Below are 18,751 nucleotides of genomic sequence, written 5' to 3' on the forward strand. Positions count from 1 at the left end.
GCACTACTGACATGCACAGCCACCTAGACAGGTGGTGACAGTCAGTGACAGGACTCAAGCCTTAACTTGTCTGACTTTTGAGTGTGTTTTAAATTATCATTAATTTTTAAAATTATTAAAATTATTAACATTTTTGGCATTTAGTGTTATTGCCGAGAGTGGGGCTCACGTGCCAGAGCACCTGCCTAGCAAGCACAAGGCCCTAAATTCAAACCCCAGTACTGCAAAGATAAAAAAATATATATATAAATTATTACAAATAGCACATATTATTAATAATTGTACATATTAGTGGGTTTCAGTGTGATATTTCCAAATATGCATACAGCATGCCCCAATCAAATACAGTCTCCCTTCATCCATCCTCTCATACCTCCACTCTTCTCAATCTTTAGGAATTGCTAATCTACTTCAGGTCAATTTTTTTTTTAGCTTCCACAGGTAAGAAAGAATATGCTGTACTTGTCTTTCTGTGTCTGCCTTTTATCACTTAACATAATGTCTTCCAGTTCCATCCACTTGCTGCAAATGACAGGATTTCATCCTTCTTCATGCCTGAATACTATCCCATGGTGTATATGTACCATATTTTTTTTACCTATTCATCTGTTGATGGATAACGAGGCTGATTCCACATCTTAGCCATTGTGAATAGTGTCCCAATAAATATGTGTGCACAGTGGATCTTTGGTATGCTGAGTTGACTTTCTTTGGATATATACCCAGAAGTGGGAGGGGTAAGTCAGATGACAGAACTATTTTTAGTTTTTTGAGAAGTTCTTGCTTGGATACCTCTCCTGACACCACCCATAGTTGCTAGAGTTGGCCCCCATAGTAGGTTGAATCAAGTCCCCCAAAAGATATGCTAAGTCCTAACCTCTGGTACTCATGAATATGACATTATTTGGAAACAGGTTCAACATGAGAGAATCCTGGGTTTAGGATGTCCCTAAATCTAATGACTGGTGTCCTTAAAGGATGTTGAAAAAAAAATCTCTGGATTAATGAATAAGACTCAGGAGTCAATCAGCAAGGCAAACAGTTTTACTTCTGCAGAAGGGTGTGCAACCAACAAAGGTCTGGTGAGCAAGCACACTGAGTGGGAAGTCCACTCCGTTTTTATCCCTAATGCAACACTGCCCTCTTTTCCTATTGGTAGGAGTCAGGATTCACAGTCTTTCTCAATTAACTATACATAAGGTAAAGAGCAAAGTTAACATTTAACATTTCAGGAAGCTGCAAGTTAAGCAAGCATAACAGGCAGCTGCCTTAAAGTGGATTTACCTGCGTGGCTATTTCTTTGAAGGAAAAGACAAGTTATCCCCTACATAGGAGAAGGCAGAGGGAAACTTGAGACACACTGACTGAGGAGAATATTTTGTGAGGATCAGGACAGCAACTGAAGTGATGATGCCACAAACCAAAGAACACTTGCAGCCACCAGAAGCAGGAAGAGGCAAGAAGTCTCCTCCTTTGGATCTGAACCTCCCAGAAGTGATCCTCAACTCCAAGGTTCTCAAGAAGGATGGAGGTTGGCTGAATAAGAGCTCATCCAACTTCCGGCCCAGGGTCTGAGCTCCTCAGACCCCTTCAGCTTCTAGAGTCTGGCCTCCTGACTTGTGTTCCGGTTGGTCTCTGGATGTCTGATGTGGCCATATAATATACTCCCCATACTTCACCACCATCCTGTGGCTAGAGAGCAAACAGGGAGCAAGGAGCCTGCTTGGGAAACTGTCCTAGGGCTTAGGAAAAGCAGAAGAAGCCTACTTCAACACGGAGTCCCCAAGTTTCTCCAGGGGCATATGCCAGAGTCTGCTAACTCCAAGCCCCCACTCTCAGCCTGCCCCAGGCTCAGGGCAGAACCCAGGGCAGGTGGCAGCAGTGAAGACTGTAGTCCTCCTCCTGGGCAGGGCCTTCCTGCAGTGGGAGGTTACTCGGAAGTGGGCACTGGGTTGCAGAGTGGGAGCTGTGGGTAGTTTTGTTGGTCTTCATGGAATGCAGGCAGGATTAGCAGCAACCCACACAGCTCTCTAGAATAAGGCACGGGAAGGAAGATGGAGTCTCCTCTCTCCTTCCACTCAGTGCAGGGTTTGACTGAATCTCCTTCCCAGTGATGAAGACAGAATTGAATTAGCAGCCCATGGTTCCTGAGCCTGCAGAGAGGGTAAGGAGGGTGGAAGGGCGAAGGGGTTCTGTCCTTTCTACCCTGCCTCTTGGACTTCCCTTCCTGAGAACTGAGAGTGCAACTTTTTCTCAGAGTACCCTCTCCACATCCTCCCAACTTGAGTTCCAGAAGTTTCTTAAGAGAGAAAGAGTCTCAGGAAGCCTGGTCAGTTTGTATTTCTCTGGTCCAATCACAAAGAAAGACTTGGGTGCCAGTTGAAGAAGGGCAGGAGCTACAGAGGGGCACTAGTACCTGTGAGGTGGTCCAGCCTTGGTGAGCCAGGCTTATCAGCTCTAGGACTATAAGCAGGTTGTGCTACTTGTAGTTTTGGAGCTTTCCTTGTTCTGAACTTTCCAGCCTGTCCTCCCACCACCTTGTCACAGAAGTGCCACCTCAGCCCCTTGCTTACCCCTTGGCACTACCCTTGCTCCTAGCTCCCTCTTGGTCTACCAGGGGCCCAGGCTTTCCCACAGGCCATGACTGCACCTCATCTCTGAGCATCTCCCCACTTCACTCCCACCCTGGGTGCTCAAGGGGAACCATCCCCAGCCTCTCCCAGAGACCAAACTCTAGGCCTACCCAGAAAAGCAACAAGCACATGTGTGTGCATGTGCATGTCCACAAATTCACCAGAGATGTGTGAAGATGTGTGATAACATTCACACTTCAAACACAAGTATTGTTCCTCAGTTTTGTTTTGTTTTGTTTTTTGAGATAGGGTCTCACTATGTAGCCTAGGCTGGCCTCGAACTCACAATCCTGCCTGAGTCTCCCAAATGCTGGGATTTCAGATGTGCGCTACCATCTCTAAATTTAGACACGAATCCCCATAGGAAGGTTCTAGAACCCAGTCATACTGTGCCTCAGCCCAGTCTGTGTCCTGCCTCTGATGGCACAGGAGTGGTGCAGTACCATCTGGCAATGACTTGGGGCTTTACAGAACAGACACTCTTTTATTGAAGTCTTGTAACAACCCAACAGAATACACTGCAACCACTGCCATTGACAGATAAGAAACAGAGGCTCTCCCGGAGGTACCAGAAAGCACTTTTGGAGTTTGTACCAGGTCTGTCTGAGCCCACAGCCCAGGCTCTATTGTCTCCGGCTGGGGCAGGCTGGGCCCATACCCAGCACAGCAAACAGTGTCCACAGGTGGTTCCCAACCAATACCTACCCACTGTCACCCCAGATGTGCCAAGTTTCTGCACATGACGGCACCATACACCACACCACAACAAACTGGGGAACTTAAAATTTTTTAATACTTTTTAGTGGAAAATTTCAGGAATTGGTATAATAAACTCCATGTACCCATCACCCAACTTCAAAAACTATCAACATTTTGCCAATCTTGTTTCATCTATTCTCTCCCATGCACTTTTTTTTCCTGAAGATTTTAAAGCAAATCTCAGACATCATTCATTCCACCTGTAAACACTTCGCGATGCAGCCCTGACAGACTCTCTTCCTTTAACCTAACTACAATGCCATTACCACGCCTAACAAAGGAGCAATGTCTCCTTAATATTTCATAATGCCCAGTGGATGTCCAGATTTCCACAGTTACCACTAAAAGGACTTTGAGAGTTTGTTGTTCAAACCAGGATCTACACAAAGCATGTCCATTGCATTTGCTGATGCCTCCCAAATCTTGAATAAGCCCTCACCATACCCCACTCCCTCCTGCTCCCCACCAACCTTCTACAAGCAGGACATCTGCCCATGGAATGCCCCCCACTCTAACCCGCTGAGTCCATCCTCCTGGTGTTAGTTACCATCCTCTCTACCCACCACGAATCTTTCCAAAAGTGTCAGGTAGATCACACCATCCTCTGCTTCAGATCTTTCTACAGCTTCCTATTGTGTGTCCCGCAGGGACTGGCCATGTATAGATTTGTCTCCTGAGCCCCTCTCAAACCTCCCATCCCATTCCCTTCCTGTCCTCTCACTCCAGTTTCATGGCCTCCTTTTCCTACTTTGAAACTCCAAAAACTTTCTGCCTGCAGGCCCCTGCCGACTGAGGTGGTTCCTTCTGCCCAGGATGCTCTTCCCCCGCTCTGCTTGGCCACGGGGCCACCACTCTGCTCCCTCAACCTCAGGTCTCATCAGAGTGTTCCCACACCAGACAGAGGGCCTACAGGGCCACCCTGCCTAAATAGCTCTCCTCAACAATATCGTCTCGTCCTATATCTTTTCGGAATTCATTATATTCTCAAAACGAGTGGTTATTTTCGCCTGTTTGTTTGTTTTCTTGGTGTTTAACTGCCTTCTCTCTCTTCCCCCACCCAGAAGGTAAGCATTGGGAGAACAGGGCTATGTCTCTCTGGTGTCTCTGAGCCCCAAAACAAGGCTCAGAATGTAGCAGAGGCTTACGTATTTGTTGACCAATAGAATTAATGTCTTCTAAAGAGCTCACAGTCTGGTAGAAAGACAGGAAAACAAGACTTCAACCAATCCATTAATATCTATTTAATACTGACTGATGGCCTCCACAATTCTGGGCGTGGAGGGGATATCCAGAGTGTTAGCATGCTAAGAATAAACCAGTATGCTCTCTCTGTGTTCCAGACCTGGCTGAGGAGTTGGGGTGGGGAAGACAGAAAAGGGCTTAAGTACTCCTGGGAGGACAGGGTCCAGAGCTGAGTCTCCATGTGAACACCCCTCACATTTTCACAGAGCCCCAGGGTTCTAGAGGAGGTCTTGGAGATTCTCCCCTTTTGAGAGAAGGAAGTTGAGACTCAGTCATTTGCCAGGGTCCTACAATAAGTAGTTGACAGAAGTGGGACTTACAGCCCACAGGCAACTCCTCCCTGTCCTGCTGGGTGGGCCCACACAAGAGGAGGAAGGTGGAAAGAGGTAGTGGACACCCCTTGGGCAAAGGCCAGGGGACCAAATGAAGCAGTGGGTCAGTTTCCAGAACTGTGGGCCCAGGGAGGAGGGAGTCTCCATCAGATCTGCCCCATCAGATGGACCTCTGGGTACCTGACCCAGGGCCCAGAGCCTAAAGGAGAGGGCAGAAAGTTCCCCATCCCTGGCTCTGCCTTGTTGCCCTTGGTGGCCTCCCTCCAGTGGAGCCCCTGGAAGCTTTACACATACGTTCAGGCTTCCCTAGTTTATAGCTTTGGTTATTTTTAATTTAGATAAAAGACCTCACTTGGCCCTTTATTGGCTTATCCAATTGAGCTTTTTATCTTTTTACTAACGTTTCTGTTTTTTTACCATTTTGATCCCTACTATTTCATTAAATAATCATTTAGCTTTTTTTTTTTAATTGGGGTCTTATTTATTTTACTTTTTAAAAAATGTTTACTTTTAAATACAGAGGGCTGGGGGAATAGTATCACAAAAGAGAGGCCAGATGCAGGGAGGGGTGGGTTCCTGGGTTGCTAAGGCTGGGCCTGGAGGCCTGGGACCCTAGTACATGAGCCTGTCCTATTCAAGATGACTCATTTTACCAACACAGGGATTCACAAGGCAATGGCTCCCCCAGAGAAGATAAGATTAGCTTTCTACAGCCCAGAGGACTTACCAGAACAGGGCCTCTTTGCTTATTTGTGGGAAGGTAAGTGACATCTTCATGAAACCATTTTGACATGAGAATGCCTGCTATAACATCCTGTGCTCTAAAAGCAGCCATTAAATCCTTAGTTTGCTCGAACTGCCAAGTTACACACAAAGCAGATTCTTCACCCCACCCCCACACCCCAGGCCAAGGGCATGGTAACGAGGCAGGGTCTTCAGCAAACATGCCCAGATAATGAGCGACAAGTCTACCATGTTTTGACATACTGCCTCAAAATGTCTCCTTTGTCAAACTCAAGGGGTTGAAATGTCCTTCCTTTCTAAGGTTTGGGGTTTTGGTTATTTAGACATATGGCACCCTTTAAAAGCATAACATTGTCTGCTTTTGAAATTTGGATAAATGCTTTCACGCCATTAGTTCCAATCCTTTTCTTACGTTTCTCCTCTCTGAGCTGCTTGGGAGGTCTTCCCTGTACATTGGAGACGCAGTAATTGTTCATTACTTCTGACTGAGGCTGTGGGGGTCCATCACTCACGAATGCTACGGTTTTCTGGTTTTCTCTTCCACCTATCCCGGTGAAGGACCAAGCTGGCTCAGATCCTGAGTGCTATTTGATATGACTCCAATTTTCTAATTTTTGCCAATCCAAGGGGTTAAAGTGCCACCTTCTTATTTTGTGTCAAAGAAATTGACCCACTCTACATATTGTTTTTTTAGCTATTCAAATGTCTACTCCTGTCAATGGCTGGTTTAAATCCTCTTCCTTTTCTTTTGCTGTTGAATTCTTGTGTTTCTCTTTCTTTATAAATATTGGATAGTAAGCTTTTGTCAGTATTTTGTTTGTTTGTTTAGTGGTGCTGGGGTTTGACCCAGGGCCTCACACTTGCTAGGCCGGTGCTCCACTTGAACCACCAGCCCTTTTTTGTGTTGGGTTTTTTCCAGATAGAGTCTCTCAAACTATTTGCCTGGGGCTAGGTTTGAACCTCTATCCTCCTGATCTCTGCCTCTGGAGTAGCTAGGATTATAGGTGTGAGCCACTTGTGCCTTGCTCCCTTTGTCAGTTTTAGGCTTAAAAAAATCTACTTCTGCTGGTGGAGTGGCTCAAGCTGTAAGAGTGCCTACCTAGCAAGCGTGAGACCCTGAGTTCAAACCCCAGTGCCACGAAAAACAGAAGTTAACCCTTCTGTTAATTTTGTTTGCACAGTGTTTTTTCTTTCAACAGCAATCCATAATGTTGAGTGAACAAATCCATTTATTTTGTGCCTTATGGTTTGTGTATAGTTCTTTAAAAAAATCTTATCAAAAAAGTACTCTGAGAATCAGAGTTCTTTTTAATATGTTTTCTTTTATTTGTATTTATATTTTTGCTTTTCGCACTTAGGTCTTTATCTGTTTAGATTTTTAAAAATCTTGTGATGAGTATGAATGCAACTTAATTTATTTCCCAAAGAGGAGAGCATTTTTTCTGAGACCCATTACTGAATAATACATCCTCTCCTCTCTGACTGGTGATGCATCCTCTGCTATCCGCTGGGTTCCCTCGCGCTTCTCTTTGTTATGCTTGTTTTTGTTTACTGAGTTTATTTATTTCTGTATGTCTACATCTGCTCCTGGTCTCTTGTTCTGTTCCTTCTGCATGTTGATCTATTCCTATGACAATAACACATTGCTTTTATTATGACAACTTTGTAATCAGTTTCATTATCAACGGCACAGGTTTGCCTCTTTGTTCTTATTAAATTGGATTAGCTATTTGTGGATCACAGTTCTTCTATGTAGATTTTATAATCAATTTAATTCCCAAAAATTCCTGCTGGAATTTAGCTGAATGTAGGAATTAATTTTGGGTTAATAGGCAACTTTCAGAGATTAAATCATCCCAAATATAAGTACAATATTTCTATTTATTTAGGTCCTCCAGTTAATGGCCTTCAGTAAAATTTAATTATTTTCTTTTGTGGTCTTGGGCCTTCTTTGTGAGGTTAATCCCTAGGGCTTTTGTAGTTTTCATTGCTATTATCAGAGGCTGATCTTTCTAAGATCCTGGGAGGGGTCTGGAAACATGTCCCTGTTATTGTAGAATTGTAGAGAAGGTATTTTAACCACAACTGGTAAAGATTGCTTCCTGTCCATCTGAGCTCCTCTCCAGTGCACCTGCCTGAGTGCTGTATGGCACGATCACAGGTATTTTGGGGCTCCAGCAAAGAAGAATTTGAGCTTGGGGGTTGATGAGATGTGTTTATGGGACTCCCAGTCACTTCCAGTTAAATCATTGCCCGGTGTCTTGGTATCTGAATAACTTCTGGAAGTTCATAGAATTCTTCCCACTCTTCCTGATTCACTAACCACCTGGACACAAAGGTACAAAGAGAGAGGTAAGTCAAGCAGTTAATTAGTACCAAAAATTGCTACTTTTCTGCTTGTCAATATACTTTTCAATGAAAAACAATTGTCATTAGTTGTGAGTTCTCATTCTAAAAAAGTATATATTTTATACCTAATTTTTAATCTGTAGTTTTGTTTTTTTTGTTGTTGTTGTTTTGTTTTGTTTTTGCTTTTTGGTAGTACTGGGGCTTGACCTCAAGGCCCCATACTTGCAAGGCAGACACTTTACCATTTGAGTCACTCTGACAGCCTGTAGTTTTTTCTTAAAGCCCCCTAATTGCATAAGCATGTACTCCTCAAAACCTGGATTTGTTTCCTGGATATTATCAATGGTATTCATGTTTTTTGGATTCAAATTTCCTTGTTGATCTGGAATCCACCAATCTTAAGGCCACATAATAATCCTAAAAGCTTTTTCTTTTTTTTTGGCACTGGGGTTTGAACTCAGGGCCTCACACTTGTTAGCAAAGCACTCTTACTGCTTGAGCCACTCCACCAACCCTTTTTTTGTGATTTTTTTTTTTTTTTTTTTTTGAGATAATGTCTCACTTTTTCCCTGAGCTGGCTTTGAACCAAGATCCTCCTTCTGATCTCTGTCTCCTGAGTAGCAAGGATTACAGGTGTGAGCCACTGGTGCCTGGTTCTAAAAGTTTCTGTTGAGCTAGGTGTGGCTCAACCTGCAATCCCAGTATTTGGGAAGCAGAGGCAAAATAATCATGAATTTGAGGCCAACCGGGGACTACAGAGTGAGACTCTGTCAAAAAAAAAAAAAAGTCTTTTGATCCATTTGGTGTTTCTCATTAAATTATCATCTACAACTAGTGAACCAAGTACTAGTGCTTGCACCTGTAATTCTTGCTACTTAGGAGGCAGAGATCAGGAAGATGGAGGCTCAAAGCCAGCACCAGCAAATAGTGAGACCCTATCTCAAAAAAAAAAATAACTTCCTTTTTAATTTTAATTTTTTTCCTATCTTATTGCACTGGTCGATACCTGGTATGCAGTGATGATGGGTATTATCTTCTTGTTCCTGACCTCAGTGGCAGTACATCAAAAGTTTCTTCTTCGAGTGTGATGTTTGCTGTGTGCTTTCATTAGCTAGTTTTTACCAAGCAAAGAAAGTTCCTATTTTCCTGAAAGTTTTTTTTTTAATCATTTCTTTGTGTTGAACTTTATCGGACATTTTTTGCACCCATTTAAAAGACCCTGTAATTTTTTTTTATTCCTTTGTTGTTTGTTTGTTTGTTTGTTTGTAGACAGGGTCTTGCCATGTTGCCCAGGCTGGACTCAAACTGTGCCTCAGCTTCCCAAGTGTTAGGATTACAGATAGGTACCATAAGGCCTGGCTTCTTTTATTCCTTTTAATCAGGGCTGGCAAAATGTAGACTGTAGACCAAATCAGGTCTGTGTTTGAGATGCTTAATTAGAAAGAGCCACACCCATTCATTTACATTGTGACTATGGCTGCTTTCATACTATTCTGGCAGAGTTAAGCCAGTCAGACAGACACTGCCAGCCCACAAAGCCTAAAATATTTATTATCTGGCCCTTGACAAGAAAAAATTTGCCAACTTCTACTTTAGTGTGATGAATTATATTGATATACTTTCTAATAATGAACGCTTTCACATGATTGGAATAAATTCTTCCCATTCAGGACACTTTTTTCCATTACACTATAACCTACACTAAAGTCTACACGTTTTCACTCTCCAGTTTGATGAATTTTTACACATGCACACACTAATTTAAACATCATTCAAACCAAGGTCACGGATATTTACAGCACCATGGTAAGCTCTCTCAATCCCCAACCAGTCTATATCACCAACCCTTCACTCCAACGGTAATGATATTCCTCCAAACTATGGATTCATTTTGTCTTGACATTCTTAGAAAGAGAATCACGGTGCATAGTCTTGTGTGTCTGATCTTGTCACTCAATAATATGTATCTGCTTATACTGTGTATGGCAGTGTTAAGGTTTTCATTTAGCATTATATTATTTGAAAATTTATACACATATTTTAAATATAGTATTAGATTCAGTGTTTTGTACTTGTATTTATAAATAAAAATGGTCTAAAATTTTCCTTTTATATAATGTCTTTTTCTTTTTGTTATCAAGCTATACCAAATTATATCAAGTTCATGAAATATCCTGGACAGCGTTCCCTCTTTTCTATTTTCAGAACAATTTGTTTTAGATAACAATTAGTTGGGATCTAAACTAATAGATATTGTGGGCCTGGGCTCAAACCCAGGGCCTCACACATGCTCACACTCTACACGCTGCTACATTTCTAGCCTAAATGAGCCCAAAGTATAATTATCACAAAAGCCCTCCAGCACTCAGGAGGCAGGAAAATTAAGATTAGATCAGGAGAGCTCCCCACTTTCTCTCTCTTTTACCATGTGATGCCTCCTGTGCTGCTATGAAGGCCATAGTAAGAAAGACATCACCAGATGCAGCCCCTTGATCTTGGACTTTCCAGCCTCTAGAACCAAGGGTCAAATAAATTTCTGTTCATTATAAACTGTTCACCCTACTGTGTTACATGATAGAAGGACAAAAAATGAACACTACGCTTTATTAAAACTTAAAACTTCCAATCTGCCAAAGACAGTGTCAAGAGAATGAAATGACTTGTCACAGACTGGGAGAAAAAAATTTACCAAAGATGTATTTGATTTAAAAAAAAAACTATTATTCAAAACATACAAAGAACTCTAAAATATTCAACAATAAAAAATCAAACAGCCTGGTTAAAAATGGGCAAAAGATCTGAACAAAAACCTCATCAAAGAAGATACACAGATAGAAATTAAGCATATTAAAAGATGTTCCATGTCATTTGTCATACAAGATGTTCCATGTCTGTCCTTTCTATTCACTGTGAGATACCACCAATGAGGATGGACAAAATCCAAAACGTTGACACCACTAAATGCTGTTGAAGACATGGAGCCACAGGAACTCTCACTGCTGGCAGGAGTACGAAATGGTGCAGACACTTTTGAAGACAGCTTGACAGTTTCTTACAAAACTAAACATACCCTTACTGTATGATCCAACAATCCCACTCTTCGGTGTTTACCCAAAGTGTTGAAATGTTATGTTCACACAAAAAACTGTACACAGATGATTATAGCACCTTTATTCATAATTCCCGAAACTTGGAGGAGAACAAGCTATCTTGCAGTAGATGTATGGATAAACTATGGTATATCCAGACAAAGAAATATTACTCAATGCTAAAAAGAGAAGCTATCAAGCCATGAGAGGGTGTAGAGGAATTGTAAAAGTGAAAGGAGCCAATCTGAAAAGACTATGTTCCTGTACAATTCCAACTATATCACATTCTGGAAAAGGCAAGAGCTATGGAGACAATTTAAACATGAGTGGTGGCCAGAGGGAGGGAGCAAGAAGGAGGGAGGGATGAACAGATAAAGCACAGAGGGTTTGGGGGCAGTGAAATTGTCCTGGGTGATGTTATAATGGTAGATACATGTCATGATACATTTGTGAAAACCCAGAGAATGTACAGCACCAAGAGTGAACCCCAACACAAACTATGAACTTTGGATGATAATGGTAGGTTCATCCGTTTTAAAAGTATACCACTCCTGTGTGGGATGCTGAATGTGGTGGAAGCTAGGGAGCACAGAGTATATGGAAAAAATCTGTACTTTCTACTCACTTTTGCCATGAGCCTAAAATTGGTTTAAAAATTGTATACTAAATATTTTTAAATTTCCCTCTAGTGTGTCCATGTATGTTTTTGGGGTTTTTTATTTGGTTGGTTTTGATTTTTTTTCTCTGTCTTTTTGAGCACTCTAAACCCTTTCTAGCTGAAAGCTTATGTGTTTGTTTGTTTGTTTGTTTTTTCTGGAAAATTTTAAGTCACTGTTTCTTCAAATATTTTCTCCCTTGTATTTATTCCATGTCCTTCAAAAACTCATTGTAGTTACACATAAGTGCTTGTTATACTCTTCCTATCCTCCATGTTTCTTCATTTTCTCCTATTTTTCTCTATGTCTATCCCTGGGAGAGTTCTTTGGACCTAGTTATCCTCTGTCACTCCACAGAGTTGAGTTGCACTGTGATGGATATCCCCAGAGCTGTGTCCTCTCTGCAAGTGGCGTCTGTCACAGCTGGGGAAGGCAAGTGGGCTGGGGAAGGCCTTTTCCAGGATTCCAGTTCCACAGCCATTCCCTCGTTCCCTCATTCAAGAAGATCTCTTCCTTCCCTACCCTGTCAGGCCCTATTCTGGGTCCCGGAGACACTTGGTCGCTGAGTATATCCCCAACACACTCATCACTCCTCCTCACTCAGGCCCCAGCCACACCAGACTTCTTCAGAGCTTCAAAATGCTGAGCTTGCTCCCTTCTCAGGGCTTTTCTCCCTGCTGTTCCCTGTGCTCAAACACCCTTCTGCTGCTCCACCTTCCTGTCTCTGCTAATTTTTCCATTGCAAATCTCAGATGTCACCTCCTCAAAGAGACCATCCCAAGCCACTCTGTCTAAAGCAGTCAGCTGTCCACTCACTCATTTCTGTCTCTTTAACTTCTCTATGCATGCATTTGTCATGCTTGGAAACTGGTGGGGACAGGCTAGGCTCCAATGCAGTAGCACACAGGAAGGAAGTGAAAGCAATGGAGAGAGAGCTTATCACACACTGGGCACCTGGATGAGCATTTTATGAGTGTTGTCTTATTTAACTTACATGACAGCGTATTCTGTAGGAGTTGTAATTGTCCTTATCTTACACATAAGGAACCTGAGGCTTGGGGAGCTGTGGAAGCACAGCCACATCTGGATTTGAGTCTCTGGATTGTGGTTCCAGAGCCCCTGGTTTCTCAAGCAGATAGGTAATAAGAGGAAGGTCTCACCTCCTCACTCCTTCTTGCTGAAGCTCTGCACTCTCACAGAGCATGTGGACATTGGTCTAGGAGGATGGAGCTCTCTGGAGCTACAAAGAGTGCCAGTGACCAGGCTGCAAGGACAGGGATGCTGGCTTTGCTCTATGCCCTTTCCCACTTGCTCCCTCTTACAGCCCAGCCCAGAGCAATGGGGAAGGCCGTCTAAAGGGACTCATTTTATTAGGAATCTGGAGAAGAGTCTGAACTCATCCATAGGGATGAGCCATCTACAGGTATCTTGCACAGGGTTAATCTGACCCGCCTCTCCCCAGTTTCACAAGCCCAATACACACAGAGTCAATCAGGGCTTCCCTCCCCCCTCATCCAGTTCCATGGCCTTCCAGCCCCATATTTAGAGGGCACGTGGTTCTTAGGTACTGCCAGGGTGAGAAATAACAAGCTAGAGCCAATCCCATCGCTCCTGGCTTGTCCCTGCCTGCTTCCCCGGGGTGGAGAACTCCCAGTCTTTTGAACTAGCTTGCTCTTGTCCCTGTAGCCCTTCAGACAGAGAAGGCCAACACCCCATGCCTGAGAGAGCCACAGCTGAGGGCGATAGAGGTGCTGGGCTGGACGGAACAGAGCTATTGCCCCAGAGCCCCCTTTCCCCATGCCTCTGTGCTCTGACCAGGGTGAGGAAGGACAGAGGGAAGAGTATCCTCCTCCTCTTCCTTCTCCTCCTCCTCTTCTTCCTGCTCCCCACTAAGCTGGATACAAGTGCAAGATGGAAGATGCCACCAGCGCTTCTCCCTCCCTGGCCAGGGCAGACTTGTAGAACGGCTGTATGACCCTCCCTGCCTCACAACTGGAGCAAATGTTATGGTCTGCAGAGAGCTTGCCTGTCCTTTCTTCTGTTGCATTACCTGACAGCTATTTGAAGTATGCCAGGGAGGGGTTATGAACTCCCTCATGTAGATGAGGAAATGAAGACTCAACAAGGGGCAGTTATATCCCCAAGACTACACGGCATCCTTGAATGAGTGATCTAGCCAGGCCTGTCCTCTCTCACCTCCAGTAAAGTGTGTGTTTACATGGGTATCTTAGTCTGCTCAGGCTGCCATAACAACATACAATAGACTGGAGTCCTTAAAGACAGGAAAGTGTCTGCTCATGGTTCTTAGGATCAGAAGTCTAGATGAGGGTCTCAGCATGGCTGGGTCTGGTGGGGGCTCTCTTCCTGGATGCGGACAGCTGTCTTCTTGCTGGGTGCACACATAGCCTTTCCTTATGCATGTACATGGAGGGAGGAAGAGACAGAAAGGGAGGGGAGGAAAGGGGAAGGGAGGGCAGAAGGAAGGGGAAGGGAGAGAAGTTAGGTCTCTGTCATCTCTTCTTATAAGGGCACTAATCCTGTCATGAGGGCCCCAGCCTATAACCTGATCTAACCCTAATTACCTCCCAAAGGTTCCACCTCCCAATATCATCTCATTGTGAATTGGGGCTTCAACTATGACATTTAGGGGAGCAGTGGCATTCATCCCATCACCATGGACAGGCAGGCACAGACATGTGCACACACAAGGGCCTGTGTGTTTCCATGCCCATCGTGCATGCCTCCCTGCACACAAGTGACTGTGAGGCCATATGCAAGGGGAGCTGCTTCCTTCAGCAGGACTACCATGGCACCAGACTCTGTTTCCTGGAAGTATTGTCCTCCCTCATGTTCTGTGGTTCCCTGTCCTTGTCTCAGTTCTCCCCTCACCCTTACCCAGCCCCTCATCCCAGCAATGACTCTCCTTCTTGGCTGAGCTCTCCCATAGGTTTTGCTTTTGCTCCCAAAGAGCTAGCTCACTGTGGCCAACTCACTCTGCATTCTGCTCCGCCCTTTCTCACTCCCTTTAATGCATATGGCCAGAAGTCCACCTCGGGTCTGACCTGCAGCTTTCCTGGGAATGAAGTTTCCCTTCTCTACCTAAATGAAACTAGATGCCTCCTCTGAGCACTCATCTTCTGCTAGTCTGCATGCCTGTCCCTCTGCCATCAGGGAGGCCTAGGCTCGTTCCTGTACCATTTGCCTCTCACTCTTGCCTCGTTGTATTTGAATAGAGCTGTAACCCACAGGCCCCAGCATTGGGAGAGGCGCTGGGCTCCTTCACTGCTGTCATTCTCCAGCAGAGTTTATCTGCACCTCCATGCCATGTTCACTTGTCAGAGGAGCCGGGGGCTGTGTGTGACAACCAGGTTAAATAAACACTGTCTTCTTCTACTCCCCCAATTCCCTGTCTTGTTGCTGAGGACAGCTGAGTATCTCCCCAGCTTCCATGGTAGTGCTGTACTGTCACCTGTCCTTATTTGATTAGTGTCTCATTCAAAATGCCTGAGGCCATCTCTACACAGAGAGTATGAGCAAGGAGATGTCCCGTTTTCTCCTGTGCTACCTGATTGCTTGTTCCTGAAAAGGTGGGGACAGGACTGCAGGGAGCAGGGTGGGGGCTGTGGAGCAGGGTGAAGCCAAGAGGCAGAGAGGAGAGCCAGAGAGGCCAGGGGTCCAGGCTCTGGGAGCCATGTCAAAGATACCCTTTCCTAACATCTGCTGTCACAGCTGTGGTGGCCTCTCTGTGGTGGAGAAGGTGAGATGGGCTTTGTGATTTCCATCGTTGAAGAGAACAAAAGAATCCCAAGCCTGCTGGTGCTGGTGGAGGGAAGTCTGATTTGTCACCCACACCCCCACCCCGGGACCCCTGTGGCTTCATGAATGCTGATGCAACACACCAGGCCCAAGAATCGTCATGTGTATAGAGGACCCCAGAAGGGAGTGTGGCTGCTGCCACAGATACTCATTGTGGTGGCCAGCAGACCAGATCAGAACTTGCCACCTTCTCACATGGGGTCATTGACGTCATCCTTTTCCCTTAATTTTCTTAGCAGTCCTGTGACCCAATTCCCAAGGTAACATAAGCAGAAAGTGGTAGAGCCAAGACCCAAAGTGGGGTTTCTTAATCTTTATTTATTTATTTATTTATTTTGGCAGTATTAGGGCTTGAACTTAGGGCCTCATGCTTTCTAGGCAGGTGCTCTACTGCTTGAGCCATTCCACCAGCCCCCAAACTGGATCTTCTAACACCTGCAGTTCTCCCTGTATGACTCAAGCCCGCCCTGATGTCAGCCAGAAGGGCTGGACGATGTGGTGTGAACAGCTTCACTTGCAAGGCGTGTCAAGAACAAAACCATCAGAAGGCTGGGGATGTAGCTCAGTGGTAGAGCGCTTGCCTAGCCCTGGGTTCCATCCCCATCATTGCAAAATAAATAAACAAGCCAGAATGACAAGGTAGATCCGGCCCCTTGAACAGGTGTCTTTGGGTGCGCTTGTTTTCTTTGGTGCGTGGTGGTGAGCTGTGCTGGCTGATGTTAGACACGGTCCCTAGCAAGCAAATGCGACAGCATGCACAGACTCACGTACACTCACAATAGACTGACAGGCACACCCACATGCCGGAGCATGCAGGCTTTACCTTCCTCAGCCCTCCCCGCCCGTTTCCCCTGGGAATCCATTCAAATCCATGCAGCAGGGCAGGAGCAGGAGACGATCAACCGCATCCATGCTGTATTTCTCTTCCTCTCCTCGTGAAAACAAAAGGTGGAACAGTGCAAAGCCTCATCCCATATTCAATCCAGGAAAATAAGTCCTTTTCGAGCCCACGGTTCCAGCGCATCCTCTCCTATGCCTGGGAGCATCCGTAAAGGGCTGGGAGCAGGGCTTCGAGGCTAGCAGAGGTACTCGGTGGTAGGGCTTAATTATGATTCAAGAAGCTACATTGTGGAGATGGTTGAAAGCCACTTAGTGTAGGAATATGCAACTGTAATTAGCCTGAAATATGGCCTAATTAACCTATGGAAAACCAAAGCCCACTGCTTGGCAATGCTGGAGATATTTGTAGTCTCTTAATATACACAGTCTGCTCTCTGGCACAGCTTTGAGGGGGACACAGGACAAGGGGACAAAGAAGACTAGGGTTTTCCATGGAAGCTTATGCTCTTCAAGAGGAGGAAAAAGGAAAATCAGATGTTTCACTGAGTACTTATTAGGGGAACAAGTAGTGTTTTGCTCCATTTCTTACTTAATCCTCAAAATAATCCTTTAAAATGGGTATTAAAGTTCAGAGAGGTTCATTGACTAACCTAAGGTCACACAGCCAGGAAACAGTCAAATGAATTCATCATCTCATTCGCTGCTCCAAAGGCCATGCTCTCCCTGTTATCCCACGATGCCTTTGGCCAGCACAACAGGGTAGGGGAACGGCCTAAGTAGAGAAGTACCTCTTTCAACTCTTCCTCTTCCTAGCATTTTAGGAAACTGGAGTCATTCAAGCTTCCTGGAGGGTGGGTTACAGCTGCTCAGTGTGTCATGCAAGAGTCCCCATTCACATAGGCCGCACTGGGAATGATGTCCCCTCCGGTGCCCCAGGTACACATTCACAACCCTTCACAGCGGCCCTGGGAAACTACTCTGTTGACACCCAATTCACATACACCCCAGACCTGGCTCTGAACCTAGACCTTAGCCCAAAGCCAGGGAAGCCACATTTGGGATAGTCCCTAACAAAGCAGGATTGGGGCCCCATCCTGTCCCCCTGGAGACTCCAGCACCAGGGACACTCTGGTACCCTGATGAAAGTACAAAGCCCTGCAGGGGGCGCCAGAGAGCCAGATGTGTGCTTCAGCTTGTCTGGCCAGCAGCAGGTCCAGGAATATTCCAACAACGTCCCCATTCTTCACTGATCAAAGGAGCTGGGATTGAACCTGCTGTAATCATCCGTTGGGGAGTTTGCTTAAAACTCCCCTAATTACGGGAGAGCAGAAAATTGCTACGCCTCAGACTGAATAGAGAAATCGAAGGCGCCCTGCTCCCAGCTGCCTGGGGGAGATGAGCCAGTCTGGGAACAGAAAGGCTGGGAGAGTCGAGGGGATGACTGTGGATGGCAGAGGGGGGAGGGAGAGCAATGTTCCGAGTCTGTACCAGGAACACCAGGAGTGGGGGAGGAAGGGAAGGAGCCAGCTGCAGTGGGGGCCTGGTGGCTGGCTCAGGTAAGGCACCCTTCCTTCCCTGCAAAGAAGCAGCCAGAAATGCACCCTCCCATGACCAGAGCTAGCTTTCTGAGAACTGGGGGACCCATACCTCTGGTTTAGAGGTCCTCCCTGACGGGAGGGGGATGGGCAAGAGCAGGTGGGAGGTCACAGAGCAAACTGGCAGGGCAGTGCCCTTCAAAGGTTTGGCCCTGGTCTAGACACATGGAGGGGTCCAGAAGGAGGACGCTATTGAGACCTTGGGAGGGCTCAGTCTGAAGGGAGAGACTGGGTGAGCATTGAAGCCAAAGGCGAGATTGAAAGGCGCCATACGCTCCAGCATCCCTTACATGGTGTTCTGAACTATGGGAAGGGGGTTGGGGTGCACTGGACTGGATGGAGTCAGATGGGAGCTTGCTGAGCAAAAGGGGGCAAATACTGAGCTTGAGAAGGAAGGGAGGGAAGAGAGGAGGGAATATAGTTGGGAGGAATTCTGCAAAGTGCAAAGGGATTATGGTGTGCATTATTTGGAAGAGAAGCAAGGCCCAGAGAGGTGAAGCTACTGTCTAAGGTCACACAACTTGTAGTAGCTAAGCTGGACTCAGACTCAGGTTTTAGACTCCTGAGGTGGTGCATTCCACTACCATGCAAGCAAGAAGGGCACAGACAGGGGAGCTGGACAGACGTGGAAAGCTAGAAGTGAAGCAGAGGACCAAGCTGAAAGGTCATCAGCAGTCTGCTCACTGGCATGTAGAT

The sequence above is a fragment of the Castor canadensis genome, chromosome 2 (assembly GCF_047511655.1).
Source record: "Castor canadensis chromosome 2, mCasCan1.hap1v2, whole genome shotgun sequence".
NCBI classification, from domain to species: domain Eukaryota; kingdom Metazoa; phylum Chordata; class Mammalia; order Rodentia; family Castoridae; genus Castor; species Castor canadensis.